We start from the raw sequence: 6,222 nt of genomic DNA on the forward strand, positions 1-6,222 counted from the left end.
TACTCTAGTGCTACGTTTACCCTCTAGTACTACGTTTACCCTCTAATACTACATTTACCCTCTAGTACTACATTTACCCTCTAGTACTACATTTACCCTCTAATGCTACATTTACCCTCTAATGCTAGCATTTACCCTCTAGTGCTACATTTACCCTCTAGTGCTACATTTACCCTCTAGTGCTACATTTACCCTCTAGTGCTACATTTAGCCTCTACTGCTACATTTACCCTCTAGTACTACATTTACCCTCTAATACTACATTTACCCTCTGTAGCGTCTGTAGATCAGCAGATGTTTGGGCTGTTTCTGAATAAATTCTAAAATATTTAATTAATTCAGGTCTTTAAAGCAGCAAGGCAGCCATGTTTGTAGTTCTTTAGCTTCAGGTCAAAGCTGATCCTGGACCAGTTTAAACTGAATGAATCCTACAGTGAGCTCTAAATGTTCTGCTCAGGTTTGAGGTGAGGTAATTTAACGTTCTTTCAATGTTATTCTCTGCGTTCTGAATGAATTCGTGGGCTGATGTTGAGGAGAGTCGTGTCTGAACGGTTCTGCTGATGTTTCATGACTTGTTTTACATCCTGAACTCTGGTTTTACGAGGATAACATAAGGCTATTGTCCCCGCTGATATTGCCTAAATGAGATCAGCGATCTTCTGAAATCACCTCATACTCTTACCGCTGAGCCTGAACTGGAACTAGAGGGACATTCTCCGTGGGATTTGCTGCTCTGATTGGATTAACACCTCAACACATATGCTGCCAATTAACAGGGAGCTAAATTGGGGGCAATTAGATTCACTTAAAAATAGAAACACTAATGGTGTGAAACAGAACCGTGATTCCTTTAACTAGTCCCATGAAGTTCTTGCTTCATTTATGGACGCAGGTTTAGCCACATTACACGTGTTCTGCCAGTTTGGAATGTGACTGCCAAACCTGTAAATCCCAATTTATTTGCCTCCTTCTTCTAATCATTGCAGCAGAGAATGGAACATTTGTGCAACTAAAATAAAAGGAATGTACTGAGCTGTTACCTCACAGACCAACAAGCCTCATCAGCAGCAGGAGAAACCAAGCTGAGTCACTGAAGATAAAAGATCTGATCCATTAACGCTGAGTCACTGAAGATACACAGATCTGATCCATTAATGCTGAGTCACTGAAGATACAAATGCAGCCCACCTATCCCTATTTTATATAGGAAAGGGCCCTGATTTCTTTTGACGGTTATACTCTCGTATGAAAAGTCTTACTTGACTCTTTAGTTCTTGGATCTATATAGCAATTTCAACACTGTAATTTCTGAGCTGAATTATTCATAATTCATGAATAACTACTTTGTTGACCATCTAAATAAATAACTGCACCAGAATTAGTCAAACTAAACAATCCCACTTTAATTAAACCCCAAATTTGTGGGAAATGTGCATGAACAACAAACATAGTCACAAGTTAAAGTTTCACAGCAACACAACTTCATAATCATAATAAAAAAAATGAAATAATCAGGTTAACAGTCTTTACTTTCTTTGAAATGTCCCTTTACCTAGGGTGTACACACCATTAATTAGTCTCTAAGCTGGCAATCTACCCCCCCCCCCCTCCCCAAAAAAAAAAAAAACAAAAACAAAAAAAAAAAAACAACCCAAGGTGCAGGCCTGATTCTTTGCCTGGGATTCCACAAAGCAAAACCTGACAGTTCTTCACTCAATACTGGGCAAAACAAAACTGTAAGACTGATACCTTTGTCCAGCGATCTCTCCATGTCCAGTGACTCCTACCGTCCTTTAGCCTCAGTCCTTTAGCAGATGGATCCATGGCAAACCCCAGCAAAGCTCTCCTCTTATTTTCCCACGTTGCCAGAGGAACTCTGAGTTTTCCCGGTCGCTCAGAGCGCTATCTGGTGTCCCTCTCGCCGTCTCCAGGTCGGAAACAATCCAGGATAGGCTAGCTGCGTTAGCTAACTGAAGCCACAGTCCGGTTGTAATGCTAATTAGCTTAGCCGCTCACTTAGCTAATGAATAAAAGGCTAAGTAACAGAACTTAACTTCGAGTAGAAATTATCTGTCGCTTACCCAGCGGTCTCATTACATGTCCTTTCACAGACTCTCACTCTCACTGACAATCTGTAGTACAGAAACATGCAAACAAACTCAGTAATATGAGCATAAAGCTCCAGCAGTAGCGCTTGCTGTCGGAAAACGTGTGTCTCTCCCTGCCGTCAGCGGTCTTTTTTTTTTTTTTTCCTCTCTTTCTGCATGTACGTCACTTCCCATTCACAGATCAAAGGTCACAGGTCAAAGAACAAACAGGATTACAATTAAACATTTTAACCATGAAATAAAATAGTCATAATCAAATATTTTAAACATGAAATAAAATATTCACAATTAAACATATTAACCATGAAATAAAATATTCATAATTAAACATTTTAACCATTAAATAAAATATTCACAATTAAACATTTTAACCATGAAATAAAATATTCACAATTAAACATTTTAACCATGAAATAAAATATTCACAATTAAACATTTTAACCATGAAATAAAATATTCACAATTAAACATTTTAACCATGAAATAAAATATTCACAATTAAACATTATAACCATGAAATAAAATATTCACAATTAAACATTATAACCATGAACTTAACAATTTTAAATGGATTTTAACAACTGTTTATTAAACTATTTATTGTAGGCTATTTATTATTTATTAATTATTTATTCAAATGTACTTTTTAGCCCTAACAGAACAGCCAGAGAGTTTCAGGCTGAACTTCAGGCAGCGTTTCCTCAGAGTGACTGAGAGGAAAACCAATAAATAAATGCGGCAGAAACAGAGAACAGAGGAGCAGGTGGTTGGAGATCCATTCAGCATGGTGGAACATCTTCTAGTAGTTGGAGATCCATTCAGCATGGTGGAACATCTTCTTGTATTTAGAGATCCATTCAGCATGGTCGAACATCAGGAAAAGCCTGGAGACATGGAGACAGAAAAACATCTACAGGATGAGGAGAAACCAGCTGGAGGTTCTGGAAGACATGTCTTCCAGAACCTCCAGCTGGTTTCTCCTGAAGATCCTACCATCACCAGGACCTGATGACTGAGAGCCTCCACAGAAGTATGAGGAGACACCGTTAGTTCAGAGTTTAATATCTGAGGAGACATGGTGGACACGATGGTTCAGGGTTTTACATACAGTAAAGTATTTGTCCTTCTCTGTGGTTTCCATTGTTCTAACTGAGTCCAACTGCCAGAAGACATCTCTGATGTTCTTCTGGTTCCACAGAGCTGCAGGATTTTAGAGATGTTCGGGATTCAGAGGTTGAAGTTCCTGCATTTGACCACTTCAGCCTGAAACTCATTTATCTGCACCAACAGCTTCATTATCTCCTTGGGTTCCTCTCAGCGGAGAACAGAGGATCATTTATGTTGTAACGGTTTAGAGCCTCAATAACTCAACAGGCTTCATTGGAAGTCAGAGGCCTCCCAGAGGAACCGCTCTTTGAGGGACTATTGTCCATCTGAGGCCCTGCACCATCTTCTGCTGCTCCACCAGGCTGCAGCTACAGCAGCAGGTTCCACACAGAACAGGAGAACGTGGAGACGTGACATTGGACCTCCAGGTGAAGATGTTGGACCTTCAGGTGACGTTGGACCTTCAGGTGACGTTGGACCTTCAGGTGAATATGTTGGACCTCCAGCTGATGTCAGACCTCCAGGTGAAGATGTTCTACCTCCAGGTGATGTTAGACCTCCAGGTGAAGATGTTCTACCTCCAGGTGATGTTAGACCTCCAGGTGAAGATGTTCTACCTCCAGGTGATGTTAGACCTCCAGGTGAAGATGTTGGACCTCCAGGTGAAGATGTTGGACCTCCTGGTGATGTTGGATCTCCAAGTGAGTTCCATCCAGTCCTCTGCTGCGTCATTCAGCTACTTCAGATCATTTCCAAACCTCAAGGAAGGAACTTTGTGTTGGTTTGTAGAAGAACTTCCTGACGGAGGCTAGAATGAGGGAATGTGTGTTTTACTGCTGCAGGTTGTGAACATAAAGTCTTCTGTGGTGAGATCATCTATTTTCAGTTTTGGGGGATTGAAATACAGAACAGTTCATATAAAGAGGCATTCCTATTGAGTTACACTCAATCAAAGGTTGTTTGAAAGTGCCGTAAAAGTCCTGCTTTGGCAGTCTGGGGTCCTGAGGAGAAGACCGGCCGCCTCCAGACCTGATTTCTTCATTAGCGCTGAGGGCAGCAGTGGTTAGATCCTTCAGGTAATGAGAGAGAACAACACCTATAAAAGCAAAGTCCAAATTCTCCATCCAACGGAAAAACTAAAACGCTTCCAACAGCGTCCAAGATCCAGATAACAGACACCAAGGAGGCGGAGACACACACACACAACTACGCATTCACACAACTACACACGCACACACACGCAATGACACACACACACACAACTACACACACATACACACATACACACTCAACTACACACACACACATACACACACATACACAACTACACACACACAACTACACACACACATACACACACATACACAACTACACACACACATAACTACACACACGACACACACATACACACACAGCTACACACACATACACAACTACACACACAACTGCACACGCATACACACACACACACTCAACTACACGCACACACACACACACACACACACACACAAAACTACACACACACACATCTACTCACACACATACACACTCAACTACACACACACATACACACACAGACACAACTAAACATACACAACTACACACACACACAACTACACACACACAACTACACACATACACACACACACTCAACTACACACACATACACACACACAACTACACACTCACATACACAACTACACACACACAACTACACACTCATACACACACACAACTACACACTCAGATACAAAACTACAACTACACACACAGATACACAACTACAACTATACACAGATGCACAACTACACAATAAACTCAAATTCAGTCTCCATCAGTAGATCTGTGGTTTCCAAATGTTCCCTGAACGCCTCATTAGTAACCATATTTTAGAATCTATTAAACGTTCCCATGACGTCTAGTTAGGGTTAGTGTGCTAAGTGCTAAGTGCTAGTGCTAAGTGTGATTAATGTGTCTGGTCTGGAGGCACTGATTGGCCCAGCAGTACAGGAACAGGTGAGCAGGTTTTTCAGCCCCGTCCCTCTCTGGATCTCTTCCAGATCTGGTCCAAACCATTGGCTACCAGCCTGGAGGCGTCATCACAGCATCCAGATACCGCTGGTGACATCACGGTGGCCATCTTTGTTTAGTCTGTGGTCAAGGTGAAATCAGACAGGAAGTGATGCGGTGTGTGTGGATCAGCAGATCTACAGGAAGTACAGGACAGACTCACCTGTCAACAGGTAGTTTACCTTTCAGTGTGAAGAAGGTGGAGCTCATTTAACCTGCTGGATCACCACAGTAACGGATCACCACAGTAACGGATCACCACGGTAACGGATCACCACGGTAACGGATGCTGCACACTGCTGGGATCGATCTCCAGTGAATCAAATTAATACAGATACCCAGGAAGTCTGACTTTGATCCCGCTAACAGACAGGAAGTCTGACTTTGAACCTGCTAACGGACAGGAAGTTTGATTTTGAACCCGCTAACGGACAGGAAGTCTGACTTTGAACCTGCTAACAGACAGGAAGTCTGACTTTGAACTCGCTAACAGACAGGAAGTCTGACTTCAATCTTGGTAACTTCCTGGTTTTGGTTTGAAAGTGAACCAGTAGAAACTAACCGAAGTTCTAACAAGGTTCACATCAGAACAACACGCAGCAGCTTGAAGCTCCTCCTTCTTCTACAGTCCAGCGTGTGACAGCACCTTTAGCCCCGCCCACAGCCCTGATTGGCTGCTCAGGAGTCCTACAGCGGCACCGATTGGACCTGTTTGTTCTTGAAAGAGGAACCTCTCCTGGTGTGGAGGCCAGACGGCAGCAGTAATCTGCTCTGAGCTGAAGAATTTCCTCATTACTGCCATTTCTACGGCGCCGCTGACGTCTTTTGATGTCACGTTAGAATCTGATCCAATTAGCCAACAGCTGTCAGCATCACTCAGCCTCCGAGTCCAACAGCCACGACTCTGACCGTCCCTCAGAGAAGCCCGGAGAACAGC

General features: G+C 42.5%; 1 protein-coding gene across 1 annotated transcript in view; it reads right to left on the reverse strand.

Moving 5' to 3' along the window:
- The window catches only part of LOC129350233 (uncharacterized), a 39,859-nt gene extending 37,428 nt beyond the window's left edge, over positions 1–2,431 (reverse strand). The window contains exon 1 of the mRNA XM_055016133.1: positions 1,750–2,431. The gene's annotated coding sequence lies outside the window, so the exon portion shown is untranslated. The remainder of the gene's footprint in view (positions 1–1,749) is intronic.
- Positions 2,432–6,222: the final 3,791 nt, after the last annotated feature.

The sequence above is a fragment of the Amphiprion ocellaris genome, chromosome 12, assembly GCF_022539595.1.
Source record: "Amphiprion ocellaris isolate individual 3 ecotype Okinawa chromosome 12, ASM2253959v1, whole genome shotgun sequence".
Lineage (NCBI taxonomy): Eukaryota > Metazoa > Chordata > Actinopteri > Pomacentridae > Amphiprion > Amphiprion ocellaris.